At 42.2% G+C, this 15,324-nt stretch overlaps 1 protein-coding gene across 4 annotated transcripts in view; it reads right to left on the bottom strand.

The window, feature by feature from the left end:
* The window catches only part of LOC143322260 (uncharacterized), a 93,353-nt gene extending 78,086 nt beyond the window's left edge, over positions 1 to 15,267 (bottom strand). For all 4 annotated transcript variants that reach the window (XM_076733338.1, XM_076733339.1, XM_076733340.1 and 1 more), the window contains exon 1: positions 15,014 to 15,267. The gene's annotated coding sequence lies outside the window, so the exon portion shown is untranslated. The remainder of the gene's footprint in view (positions 1 to 15,013) is intronic.
* Between the last annotated feature and the right edge of the window lie 57 nt (positions 15,268 to 15,324).

Here is a 15,324-nt window from a genome sequence, read left to right as displayed (position 1 = left end):
CAGGGATCCTGTCCTGTGCCAGGACACCTTGGTGATTACTCTCCAGACTTTTCAGGCCTGTTGAATTTGGAATTTTCCACTTACAACTACCCTGACAAACAAAAACATTCAAGGGCATGTAAGATTTATCATGTCTTTATCATGCCTTTATCATGTCTTTGGATGTCTTGTAGAGCTTTCTTTGAAATCTTTTGTGAGGGTTATTATTTTCATTTTCAATAGCAGGTGATCACAGATGGTCTCAGTGCGAGCATGTAGGCTAGTAGAAATGCAAAGACAAATTACAGGCTTTATGACTTTTTCCAATTCAAATTAAGAGGCTAAGTCTGGTCTAAGTCTATTCTGTATTTTCATTTGTCATCAAACCCCATCTGCAGAGCTAAACCAGCAATGACTGTACATGTATTATGTAGTACGGACAGACGTTATTACTCTGAGCCACAAGGACATGAAGGTAAAGACATCCAGGTAACTGTTCACAGCCTCCATCCCTCCAACTATCTACTATCTAAGTACTAGTGTGAAGAAATCTGCTTCTACAGAGCTGTAAAGCAGCTACAGAGACACTCCAGATATAATCTGGGCCTGGATGTTATATATAGGTCACCAGCACTGTCTCAACTGTTCCATCATAAAAGGCATGACCCCAGAACCAACTTAAAGCAACTTAGCTCTGCCCCGTTACAGGATGCTGCTGGAATCATTACCACACATGGACATAGACTACAGGCCAGGCCATCTGAACAGTGTGTGCGTGTGTGTGTATGTGTGTCTGAATGTACCAGGGTAACTGCTATTATGTGTGTTGGCATCTGCATGTGGAAGCTAAGCAGACTCCAGGGCAGCCAGCGTGTCATGATAACGGGCAGGCCACTTAAGATGGCAGTGTCCACTGCCTGTGCTGAGAGACAGGAGCTGAAGATAGCCTGAAGTGACACGAATTGAGGAAGAGGAGGAGGAGGAGACAGCACGAGAGCTTTCACAAGAGCCTGAGTGGAATTCATGATCAACGCAGTGGAGCCAGAGACATCATCTTTTTTTATTCCTCGCATTCCTCCTCCTTGTCAAAATCAGACACTACATTACCCATAATGCCACTCAACCACAAACAGTTGGGTGAGAGGGGGGGGGGGTAGTTATGCTAGTAGCCTGGAGCCTCTGGCCAGGAGAGCAGGTTACAGAGGTCTGGTAAAACCCCAACCAACCCTGACTCAAGTGACATCACTTGAGGACATTCATGAGACTTCACACAGCTCTCCCTGGAGCTTCTTCTCATACTGCACTTGAAGCAGTTCAGCATATTTGATGAAGTTTGATGTATTTGTGTGATTCTTAACATTTCTGGGTTGTATCCACATGGTTGACATTGTAAGGCACTCTGGATGAATGCAAATGAATGTAGAGTAATGAATGACACTAAAGGCTTTACAAAGCTTTTTCAAACTTTGCCGTCTTATTCCCCAACAGGCGGAGGTGGATCTCTATCTTTCAAAAGGATGTATATCTTGAGTTTAAGCCTGCAATAATCACGTTTTTTATATCATTAATGGATCAGATGACTGTGGAATATTAGAGGTCTATTAGTACAGAAACCTTTTAAGTTTCTATGAGCTCAAATGACATGGTATGAATAAACTTTAAAAAAAAATACATAATAACAATACATCTTTATTTATAGAGAAATTTGCAAAATCAATGCTACAAGGTGCTTCACAGAAGCAGCAAAATCATTCATACAGTCTAGTTTTCATTCATAAATGGAACAAAATACATGAGCATTGGTCACTGATACGATGGAGGGCCTCGATACTCTCTAGCACAGATCCAGTACATGTGATGATGAACGATATGAGTGCTGTAAATAGTCACACTCACGCCGAATGACAACTCCTCTTCTATTGTAGAAGCATGTCAATGCGACACAACAGGCCTTTATCACAGCAAACCTTTTGACTTGTCATAGGACCAAAAGCACATGTGTTACTAATAACATTAACAATGTCTCTGTTCTATTCAAGTGTCCCAGTGAGTCATGGCAGTGTGACAGTGATCCAACACGAATCGCACCACAAGCCTGAAACCCATTGTTCAATCATTCATTTGATTATTTACACCTGTGCTTTGCCGACGGTCACGTGTCAACACATGTGCCGGGGAGAAGGCCTGTCAGTGAAATGTCTCTACGGTTCACTGAAGGATTGACACACAAACATAAATGACGCGTCTACGTCCATGTTTGTTTCACCGTGGGAAGAAGCACGTACGGCCAGTTCCACAGTGACTTAGAAATCAGAACCATGTTTACAGAGCTTATAAAACTCACAAAGTAATGCAGCTGCATATTTCTGTCTTTGTGTGTGCGCATGTTCTTATTCATCTGGCCCCTGGACTTTTTAATACCAAGTTTTACTGAGCACATGGGGCTGCCCAAATGCAACAGAAGAAACAGTCTGAGTCAGACACACACATAGGCCACATTTGTGCATGCAAAAATGCACTCACACAGACGCAGACACACACACACACACACACACACACACACACACTTGGTTGTGGTGAGAGGAGCAGAGAGGGGGCTATGTTTCCACAACTTGTTGTAATTATGTGTTATACTGTACAACTGAATGCTGACTCTGGCTGTTCTTTTACAGAGAAGTACAACGAGAGGCTGGAGACTAACTCAGCTGGCCAGAAGTTATGTCTGGTATGGGAGGAATGAGACGGAGAAGGGGAGGGAGACAGAAAGAGAAAGGGAGAGAGACACAGAGTGGAAGGAAGGAGCAGGGGGAGAAGCTGGGAGACAGAGAGGCGCAGCGGCTGCTAATACAAACCAACCTCCTGCTTTCAGCTGTGGTGCACAGCAGCCATTCTACTCTGCTGCACACAGAGCTGCAGTGTCACTCACTTCCACTGGCTGCACACATGAAGTGGCAGCAGGCTTGGGCCTTATCACAACAAGCCACTGCAGATACAGGCTTGGTCACAGAGTTGGTCACAGGAGAGACCTGAGCCTGCATCAAACCTGCATTTATACAGCAGTGACTTCGAAAACAGTCACAGTCAAAGATTCGGTGACAACATACGGTGACTTTCTGGATGCATGTTGTTTTTAGCTGTGTTTCCTGTTATAGTTTTGTAGATCAGTGCCTCAAAATAGACAGCGTTGCATCACTGACTTGCATCACAGATGTATTTCCTGTGTGGCCAAAACACAGTTCAACAGAAGACAAAAATGTGTCAGCTGTGGAGTGTCAAATGTCAGAGATTCTGTGAGCCACAGTTTGCCCTGATATCAACAGTCAGAGGGAGAAATGTATTGTTAAAGAGGAAGTAACAGAATTTCTTCACCATCGATAGCATCAAAAGATCAGAGGCAGGAATAAAACTGATGAGCATCAGTAAGCAATGAATGGAAGCAGACACAGCCTCAGGCCTAGTACACACATACACAGATTTTTTGCATTTTTGCAACACTTTCCTCTGCGTTAGGGCCTCGTTCACACACAATCGACATTGAATCACTGAAACAGAAGTTTTTTAAATGCCTTCTTACACATGCATTTTTCAAAACTCTTTTTGTTTTCAAACATGTAGAAACATGAAATCATTGATGTCATCTCCTTAATTCATACATGCCCATTGCTGTTTTATGTATTTGCGTTTGAGGTGTTTTTGACTCCACCTACTTTCTATAGGTTAATGTCATACACAGTGTGGCGCACACTGCTCCAAGGCCGTCATCCAATTGGTGTGACGTATGATTGAGACCCATATGCTGACAATCAGTGTAGTAGAGGCTGAAGTCTGCTGCCTCGAGCCGAGTATGTTATACCATTGAGAGCTGCTGTGAATAAACTCACTGAAAAACATTTTGAGCAGAAGCCAGGCTAGTGAGCGCAGACTAACAAATGAGATCTGTCACTTCATCAGAGTTGACTCTGAGCAGGCTTTCTGTTATCTGTCTGACATATTGAAGTCTCTGTGGTTTTGATGTCTGCTGAAAATAATTCCTGAGTTAGACGTGAACACATTCTGGCTCTACACACTGTTTTTGCCGCCTCTCTGGTGTCCGGCCTCTCTCTTGCTCGGATTTGGTGAACTGCAAGTTTATCTCGACCAAACCAGAGATGGTGCTGATTGTTGAACAGTGTAAGGAGGTACAAAGATGGCTTTGGTGAGTTTTAATTTGTTTCTTTTGAGTTTTAATGAAATGTGTTTTACGATGATAAAGTGACTGTTTCTGTGAATGGAGTCTGGTGGTGATATAGCAACAGTTTCTGGTTAAACAAAAAAAGATCTTCCTCATAATAAAAAGGTTGATCTCTGTAGGGACTCTTTCCATGGTGTTGCCAGACAGAAAGAATAACAATCTGAGCCTGTCAAAGGCAAAAACAAACACTTCCAGTGGACTTACATTGACGTTGCGACGTTTGCATATTTATCTGTAGGCAGCATTGGTTTTCAGTCGCCATAGTGTGGGTTATGTAAAAGTGTGATCACTTCAAATCATATCTGAAATAGAGAACAAGCTCTTCCAGACTTTTTACCAACTCCAGACTGACACCAAGATTTGTTTCTTATTTGAGCGTACCGCATCTTCCAGCTCTGAGGTGTTGTACACTATGTGTGTTTACCTTTGATACGCTCAGTTGCCAGGAAGCGGGGCGCAGATTTTCAGGGATTACAGTAATAAAAGCGTGGGAGCCACCGCTCCAGACAAAGTCATGATCACATGTGACCTCTACAGTCAGGCATTAGCTGCCACTCAACCACAAAAGCCTTTATACTGACAGAAAGAGTGTTTACAGTAGATACATTGACATGCCGGGCAATTACTGTTGCAAGCATAATTACTCTCTCTCTCACACACACACACACACACACACACACACACATATACACACACACATATACACACACAAACACACCAAATTCTCCACCAATATGACTCATCAGATCTCCCAGCGGCACTGTGAAGCCACGTAATTATCACTGCGATTAAAGATAGCTGCTGATGGTGCCAACCCTTAACAAAGAAGTCCCAGATAGAAAATGTTCAACAGCATTAACATGGTGAGACATGATGGAAAAAGATCTTTTATTGAAGCACATGCGTACTTCACTAACGTCACGGAGCAGCAGCGGAAGTGTTGGCGTCTGTCAAACAAACTCCTCATTCTCAGCAAAATGAATGAAATATGAGCAGAGAGCTGCAAAATTACGTTTCACCATCTCATAATTATCATTCCTTTTCTTTGGCACGGTGGATTTTTCCATGATGTTTCCATCTTCGGTAGATTTTGTATCTCCTGTGTCTCTCTGTCTGGTCTCCCTGTGAGTGTGAAGTCCAACACACACATCAAGTATCAAAGGAAACAAACTGTGCACGGGCAGCAGCTGCTGTGTGAGACTGGTGGGTCTGCTGCAGGATGTTGAAGGAAGTGATCCATGTTGTTTTTGAGAAAAATGGATTCCAAAAGTAAGGGATGCAGCAACTCTCCATTGTTACTGGAAGGGCACACCAAATAGGAGTGATGAAGGACAGTAATGACAAAGTTTCTCAACTACAAGCAAAAAGCAAGGGCTCATTGCTGTTACACAAGCTATCAAAGAAGTGCTACCAGGACCAGCAAGTGAGGTTTTACTCAGACTTAGTTATGGAAATACACCAACTGAGAAAACAACTCGAGCCGGTCCGTCAGGAACGGTGAAATCTGGAGATCCGGCATGGAGTGATTCACTCCGTTAGTAACACATAAACAACAAATCTACATGGCAATATATGAGAGCTGAATATGCATCTACATCTATGCACAGGCAGACATATGCAACAACACACTTTGAACACTATGCTAGTGCTAGTTTTGTAATTAACATGTGGGTCAGATATATCAAGCACACACATCTATTCACAGGCAGACATAGGCATGCAAAACACACTCATTCAAAATACTACACATTGAGTCTTTAAAAATACACTTTATCCATATGTTGCATTTAACATGCAGGATGAAAATATTCTAAACCGTTATGAGTCACAGACTGAGAGCAAACCTGTTACACATGTTGCAGATGAGTGTTAATTGATTTCACAACATGGAGAGCTGCAGTGATTGTTTAGTTAGTGGAAAGCAAAGAGTGGACTGAACCGTCATTAGCGATAGCGGGTGACAGAGTTTTTCGACGCTGTTCATGTTCAGCGTGTTGGATGTGTATTCTAACATCAAGGTTTGTTATGCTTTGCTCTAAGTTTATTTCCATATTGCAAGGTAATCTATTACTCGTTGTTGGAAGTGTCTCAATGAGTGAATCTTAATTTGTTTCAGGGAACAGCAGACGTCTTCAACATCTTAAAGAAGTTAACGAAGTCATGAGTAAATGGATGGGTATAGACTCCCATATTTTATTTCTTCCAGGGCCAGAGGAGTTATGACTCTTATTCATAAAACATGTAAGTTAAAAATGTAATCAAAGACAGAAAGGAGAAACATTTAATTTAATAGTTATCCAATATCCTAGTCAGTTGCCCACAATGTTTTAAAATAACAGTAGGGCCGACACAACCTGTATGCTGATGATGTAATTTTATTCACTGATATAAAATCAATTTTGGTCCTATATACAGATTTTTTTTCCTTTGTTTTGTGTCAATGCAGCCAATATATGTTGAGTTATATGTTATACAAACGTAAAAGACTTTTCATTGTGTTCAAAATGTAAATAAAAATATTGGGTAAGGCTCTCGCATGTTTAAGATGTTCATTCTTTTAACAGGAGCAGCAACATTTTACCCCATTTACTTAATTCCTAATGCAAATACACAACTTTGATGGACTATCCTGCATAAATTGGCCCCGTCAACTGTCCTGAACAATGAATTACTTTTTATTACCAGAACAAGTTGTCATGTCTGTGCTGAGGGCCGAGACATGTTGTGAAAGAATGTGGCCCTTGAACACTCCTCGATGTGTCACAGCTAGGAGGGGAACGGCTGATACGCATTCAGCATTTTGAGCCTATAAAGAAATAAGAATAGGAACTCATAACAACTATTGTTTTCTGAAGGTTAATGTCAACACTGTTACTCTGCTCAACATTCTGTACCAGCAGAACAGACTAAAGAGCGTGAACACAAAGGTCCCACATGACCTTGACTCAGAATCACAAACACCTTTGGCCCTCTGGTATTTGGGGGCTTTTAACACCATGGGACCAGAACTAGACTGATTTTACACCAAGGCCACCTGCTGTAGACAGCATCTTCTCTTTATCTTATCTTCACTGAGCTTCCAGTTAACCAGGAGACTAACCAGCAAATCATTCTGACCTGCACACATGAAACAAGAATCTAAAAGCTGTTTTTGATTGTGATTTGAGATTCGAGGAACAGGTTGAGTAAGTGGTCCAATAACACTAAAAACTCTCAGCACAGAAAGACTTCAAACCTGAAAACAAGTTCAAACCTCTCTTATCTTACAGTGACAAACAGGAGATTCCTCCTGCTTTCATCTCCTCATGACAACTGCAGTTCTCTCTGTTCCCCCTGCAGCCACAGGCTAATGTCCAGGCTATGTAGCACTTATTCAAAGAATAGTGTTGTGACTGTTGCCAGGCTCTCAACAGGAATGAGCCCTTGTTTTATCTTCTCCACACTGGCGACCACTGAGCTTTAGGACAAATTGTAGCTTTTATCTTATCATTCATAAGATGCAGTGTTGCCTGCCTCCAAATCATATCCGTGCGTTACATCACCTTCTAATATGGAGCCCAGTCTGAGACCAGGGGATGACAAGCTCTTGAGTCCTTGTTTGAATTCTCAGTTTACAGTGGTAGATAACGACATGACACAACAGCAAACATTCAGAATTAATAACCCAATAAACTAATTCTGTTCTTTTTCAAAACTGGGTGAAGTGACACTAGTATAATGTGACCACCCACAACTGCTATTCAGTGTGTCTCTCGTTGCACAGCACTCGGCAAGTGGAACAACCTAACACAGAGCACAACAGTGTAACACAGTGTCAAGACTCAAATGAATGACTTCAGCATAGCTCTGTCTGCTCTACTGTCCCTGCATGTGACGAAAGTCTGTACCATCATACAAGAACAATTCCAAAGTTTGACACTGTATAAAACACATAAATAACAGAATGAGATATACTCTACTGAAAACAGTACAGACAAGATATTTAAAGTTTTACCTCATTAACTTAATTGATTTTTGTAGATATCTACTTATTCTGAATCTGATGCAGCAACATGTTTCAAACAAGTTGGGACAGGAGCAGCTGAAGACTGGGAAAGATGTGGAATGATCCGAAAATCATGTTTTTGTGAATTTCCCTTGGGGATGAATAAAGTATCTATCTATCTATCTATCTATCTAAAAACACCTGTTTGGAACATTCCACAGGTAAACAGGTTGATTGGTAACAGGTGATGGAATCATGATTGGGAATGAAAAGGGCATCCAAGCGAGGATGGAGCGAGGTTCACCTAAAGGAGATTGACACATGGGCTCAGGGACACTTTGTAAGACCATTAAACACAGTTCATTTGCAAATAATTGCATTCTGTTTTTATTTACGTTTTACACAGCATCCAAGCTTTTTTGGAATGGGGGTCGTGTGTTAAACAGACAGACGGACTCAAAGCGCTCCCTCCATTACTCAACTAAATAATCGCTGACCTTTCCCTCAGAGAGCTTAACAAACAAAAAAAAAACCAACGTCCAGCTTTTGCTCAACAAGGGTAAAAACCTCATTTAAAATACCAATGATGTGAAATTATTAAGAATCCAACCTTGGAACAAAACCTGGCCGAACAGTAAATTGTGCAGGTCACTCCAGTTGTGAAGACACAGATGCTAAACATACAACAGAACCACTCACATCTTTAGAGGCCTTTGACAAACCATATTCCTGAAGCCATAACCATCACAGGTTAAAGGTCGTCAGTTTTATTTATATTTCACCAAATCATAACAGAAGTTATCCAAGGGCACTTGTCATACAGAGAGCAGGTCTAGACTGTACTCTTCATATTTTTATTTACAGGGACGCAACAATTCCCTCCATGAGTCCGTGAGTCCAGTCCATCTATGAAAATGGACTCGTTCCTCGTCAACACACTTTTGGCCGACAATGCCCTGCGCTGGCCCCGTGCTGTGTCAATGGACTGTCCTCTTTCAACTGAATGAGAGGGCTGCATTTTTTCATGCTGGGCTCAAGTTGGTATGAACGTGGCCTTACAAACGGATCTGTTATAACGGCGGTTTATGCGGAAAATTCTTGTCGGCCCACAGAGGATTACTTGTTGCAGTTGGCCACATGGACAAATCAGCTGTTCAACAGTTACGATGACGTAAGATAAGGGTTTAAATTCTAATAGTGAGTGCTGTAATATCCTGTCTTATAATGTGGACACCAAACCTCAGGAAGACAAACAGCTTTTTCAGAAGGACGTGAAATTTCTTTCATAAAGGAGAGTCAAAGCTGGCAGAACGGAGGCGTCCAAGGATGTAATGCCAGTTGCTGCTGGCTCCAGAGTATGATCGGTACCACCTTTACAACCAGCTCACCACAGACCCAAAACAGATCATGAACGCCCTGAGACACCACCATCACAGCGAGGCGCCTGTTTCAGTTGGAACATGGGATTTAGGGATAAACCTGCTTGCACATGCAGGCAGATACGCTCAGATAACGTACAGTGATGTAAACAAAAAACCTGTTGTGCATCACAGCACCGAGGAAGAAGTTACAAGAAGATACCCAGAGATCAGAGGACATGGCAGCGGAGTGAGATGCCAAGTATGACTCAACAGTAAAACATCCAACACTGGTTAGCCCACGCATGCCACCGCTTACTGCTGCATGTGACACAGAGAAAGACACACTGACACACGATTGCAGGCAAGAGAAAGGCAGGAGAAAACAGGGTGTGTGTACTTTCAGTGCAGTTGCCTTTTGAAGAGCCTGGAAGGAGTGAGATAACAGAGAGCTATCCATAAAGGAGTGTTTGACAGGCAGCATGTTCTCCATGTTTTATCACTCCTCCAAGAGAAAGGAAAAACATCTTCTCTGACTCCATGTCTGGCCGTCCCTGTTTTATTGTCTCTACAGGAAGTGTCTTCTGTCCTCACCGCAGCACTCCTTTCCCTCTCTTTCAACATTCTATAGGTCTTCCCATTTTTCACATTCCCAGATTTCCACACATGATCCGAAACGGTCAGAAAACGCCTCCTCTGAGAAACTCTGTGTGCTCTTCGTCAGCAGAGTCGTGACTGAACAATATGGAAGCCACAGAAACACTCAAAGTCCCTTTCGTTGACATCTAATGTGAAAATGAAGAACTGAGAATCTCACGGTTTCTGCTGCAACCGCAAAACCAACCAGGTGGTTGCTGGTGGCGGGCTCATCCTCTCAGAATGAATATGTGTTAACCAGCTTGAGATCACCATGAGCTAGTACGTGCTCAGGTGGAAAAGCTACATACTTTTAAATCCTGTTAAATAAGGCACTCTGTGGAGTTACTGACCAGTGGTGGTGTATACCGAGTAATTAATAGCCTGATAGAGATTGCTGCCAATGGTATGGCTATGTCATGTCTCGCAGGACGTAGTAGTTACTGGAGATAACTCCAGTGCTATGAGTACATGCATGAAGCATGACATGACATCAGCTTGGTCATGTAGCTATCCAATAACCTGAGTACAAAGAGATCACAAGAATAAAGCTCAAACAGTGAATACATTGTGGGTCGTTTTGACTACTTTGTAGTGTATTGCCACCAGCTGGCAGCATAACAAAGACTATAAATGTTGTGTGACTGTAAAATGTAAAGAACTACAAAAAGTCAGTCTTGTTCAGAGGTGTAACGCTATTTGTTTAAGTACAAGAACACACCACATGCATGCAGGCGTACTGTCCAGTTGTGGCTCATTTCAAAGGCTATGTAACCGCTGCAAGTTTACATACGTCAGTCAACTGTAACTGACCACATGATCAAAATTAGACTGACTTTATGAATAGTTTGATTATGTTGAGAATATTAGATGATGACATCCATCACTGTGTCAGGTGATGGATGTAATTGGCATTAATTAGACCTTGATTATGTAGTCACCAGGACTCCCCCTCCATTAAACATGTCTAACACTTGGACAGCAATTCAACTACTGAGTGGTCAGTAAGACTGTTTAGCAAGCTGAATGATGAGTTAGCCTGTCTGTATGACTGCATCCCTGCATGTCTGTCTGTCTGTCTGTCTGTCTGTCTGTCTGTCTGTCTATTAGCTGACAGGTTTGTATGAAAAGAAAAAATCTTAGCAAGCCTTTGGAAGTGGAGCAGCTGGTATGAATGGAAGTGTGACCATGCTGACCAAGCAGCTAAACTGTACAAAACTGTACAAAGAGAAAAGGAAACAGCTGGATTTGCAGTCTTTCTCTCATCAGACTCTCACACAGCCACCACAGTGGACCTGTCTGTGACTGCCATGAAATATCACGTATCTGCTTTCGCGTCCTTTTCCTTTTCTGGACTTACTGCTTCCATCTCGTGCAAAGATGTCTTTATCAGCTCCATAGCTGTCAACTGGGTATGGCCATTTCACATGTACTGCATTAAAATTGATCATTTGAGCTCAACAAATCTTCAATGGGTAAATAAAGATAGATCATACAGATAATGTAAGTAGCTACTCTATGTAGCTAATGTACATTGCGGTTACTATTGCATGTGATTTGTGATTGTGTTACGTATTATTTAGTTAAACTTACCAACATCGTTTGGGGGTGGAAGAAAAATCAGAGGCTAGCTAGTTTGGCATTTAATCCACGTGGAAGAAGAAATGAAACAATACACTAAATATGGATGATCTGTGACCGACTTCGATCAGTTCGGTCCAGCTCTGTCCATGGTGCTGAAATATACGACAAAACAGATACGATAAAAGACGCTTTCACTGCTTATCAGCTCTTCAAAATAACAGATTTGTAGGCTTGTTAAAGTATCCTAATCTTCATGCTTTCTCGTTTGCATAATCATTTTTTAATTCACACATAATGCGTTATAGCTCATTGACTTCATGGCACAAGAAAAATTGTGCAAGTTAAATAAATAAATAAAAAGACTGCTTGAACTCTGCTTTACAAACATGCTTCCTTTACTTCCCTTTCTTGTGTTTTATTTGTTGACTGGGTCCAATAATTCTGCAGTGTGCTAAACAATGTTAGCCAACATTAGCATGCCAAGCTACATGATGATTAACGTCAAACGCTGACAGGACGTTTTATATGGCCTAGAGATGCTAATGAACAGTGAAGTTATTAGCTGCTAGTGCAGCGTTAGCAACATAATGTTAGGGTAATTCAAGTGCATATGGCACATGGGAGAAGTTTTCCTTCGGCAAACAAAGCTACAAAAAGAAAACAACATCCTTGTATGGGTGGTGTATGTATGCAATATGATTCATGTATTCAACTTGATATCACAAGTAACAGCAAATATGCTCCATGCACAGAGCTGCCATGAGCAAGACCAGCAGTTCAGTGCCCTCTGAGGCTCTCCATACAGAACAGTCCCACAAAGATAAGGTAAGTCAGAAATGACAGGCTTCGACAACACGCAGTGATGTTCTTATGCAACACTCTGCCTCAGTGTGCAGAACCTAACCTCGTCTATCTGTGAGGAATGTGCTGATGCGTTCAGTCAGTCTGTGTATTTGATTTTGTAAGTACGTAATCAGTCTGTCCTGTTTCTGTTTTTATGGTCAGGAGTTCAGCCGTGTTAAACTTGTACTGGAGTGATCACAAGACGCTGGCCAATACCGAGACTTCAGTGGATGTTGCAAAACAAAAGTCCCGTATTTTAGAAAGTGACATTTCCAGATTGTTTTTTTTATTGTAAAGCAGGGCTAGGTGCCACATAAATACTGCGAAAGCATCAAAATACTCAATCCACTGAGAAATGCACTCGGTATCTTAAAACAAGCTCTCAGGACGTCTGTAAGGTTGTGATGTCACGACTATACAATGACTGCCCTCAGCCACCCCGCCTGCACAGCCGTGGTTGATAAAAGCGGCGAACGAGCTGACGCCGAAAAACAGGGTGGGCGCTGCCTGCTCAGGTCTGTGAGAACTGACCAATCAGAGCAGACGGAGCGCTGAAGGAGGCCTTAAAGAGACAGGCACAAAAAGTGCTTCAGACAAAGGGTGGACAGAGGTGCTGCAGCAACGGACTGCATGAGAAAAATAATGTGTTTCTTGAACATAAAACCCGTGTAAACCTTTTCTAGGTGACACCCCAGATACAAGCATGACCCTGAAAATGAGCACAATATGGGACCTTTAAAAAAATCCATTAATCAACACCAAGATCTGCTTGTGCGTACATTATCGTGTGATATGAGCCTTTTATCAAATATTTATTTACTGATTAAAAATGATAAATTGGAGGGGGGAACTGATAAAAATTGAAAAAGCATGAGAAAGTAACTGAACGCCAACTAATCTGCTGCTGCTACAGCACTGATGGCTGAAACACATCCCCACTGATATTTTAATAAAATATGGAGACACTGTTTGCTTGTGTGTTGAACCTATTCTGCTTTTGAATAGATAATAATTATATGCAAACATCTACTGTTGCCAGCTTCTATAAACTCATGATGCATCAACCTGAGCAGCACAGCACGTCTTCCTCCTTCATCACAGCTGTTTCTCTCATGTCCCTCAGTGACAGCCACCTCTTTAATCATCATAAGATTGACCAAGATTCAGCTTTTCATTAGCTTTAGCTAATTTATCTGCATTCATATGCATTTATCTGTTACAGAGATCAGCAAATTGATTATATATTCAGTCAATTGATTACATTGCTAATTGGACATTAACAATGACCCGTGCACAGAGGAGGAAATCTTGGTCTAGATATCGAGCGTCCAGATATCTGCTGGCAACACCAAAAGCCCCCAAAACATTGGCCTTTGCCCCCAGAGGCTAAATGGCGATCAGATGATAGGCGACGGGCTTCGAGCTTGGCAGGTGAGCTACTGGCAGGTCTGACAGGAGATCAGACAGTTTGACCCTTGTTTCAACTTGGTATCCATCTTGTTAGCAGTTGTCAAAGTCACCCTGCTGCTTTCACTGCACTGTGGGCACCAGCGTGTGCAGGAAGAGGTCTACCTGTGCACCAAACTGCTCACACACCACAGGCACCACAGACACGCCAGGTACCCATCAGACTCCTGCATCTGTTTCTTTTTAGAAACAGGGAGGTGCTACAGAGTTCACCGAGCTAAACTCAGCAGAGCCACTGTTTCATAAGGGGAGTACAAACAGCTTTACATACAGTTTATTCTGCACATCCAGCTAAAGCTAAGCTAATGGCACTGCTTCAGAGGTGCTCATTCACTTATGTAATCATTTTGGAGGCTGCTGTTTGTGCTGATATTGAATTGTTTTAACATTTAGTCTGCCCTTAATAGTGTAGAGGGGGTGGACAAAAAACCAGAAACACCTCTCACCTCCTTAGTAAAGCTGTTATAGTGACACTGTTGGGTGTTGGACTGCCATCTATGTGGGCTAATCTCGTTAAAATCACAGCTGAAGGCAACCACGCACATCCTCTCACTTCCTGTGAAAAAGTGGAATTTGTGTATTATCTAAAAGAGACAAAGGATCCACAACCCTTCAGTAAAGCCAATGCTCTGGAGTAACCTCTTTGGGATACATCATGTACACAGCATCAGGCTGACGATGAGTTGCACCAACTACACGGTAAAAATAGCCTTTCATGCCAAACCTCAGAGGTTCGTTGTTTCAGGCTGCAACGTTGCAACACGTCGCTGCAAAAAGTTGCTTAAACCACAAAAACCAACAGGAGAAAGAATACATGCAAGCTGCGCTTCTGCGCTTGTCTAAGTGGAAAAACTTTCTAAACTAAGTAGAAATCAGACAGTAAACGGAGCTGAGGGGCTGCTGGAGCTTTTGGGCCGGCTATCTTCTTACCTTGTTGCAGTGTTGACTCCAGGCAGTCAGATCACTCCCCTGCACTCCCGTCTTTGCTGTTTTACGCCAACCACGCTTGAGTATCTTCCAGGGACTCTTTAAAGCATTTCTCCCCTTTCTCAAAGTGATAAACGCAGGCGAAACCATGAAACAATACCATTTTCTTTCACGTTCAAATCGTTTTTCAACTTGGGCGCTGGTTGAGAGGGTATTGGGTCCATGCTAGGAGTCAGTCTACCGATGTCAAGCTCGACAATGGGGTAACTCCATATTTCCGTTGATAATTTTCAAAACAAATCCCCGTTAAGTGA

Source organism: Chaetodon auriga, chromosome 6, assembly GCF_051107435.1.
Source record: "Chaetodon auriga isolate fChaAug3 chromosome 6, fChaAug3.hap1, whole genome shotgun sequence".
NCBI lineage: Eukaryota > Metazoa > Chordata > Actinopteri > Chaetodontiformes > Chaetodontidae > Chaetodon > Chaetodon auriga.
Note: the sequence above shows the minus strand (reverse complement) of the source record. Positions and strands in the feature narration are given on the sequence as shown.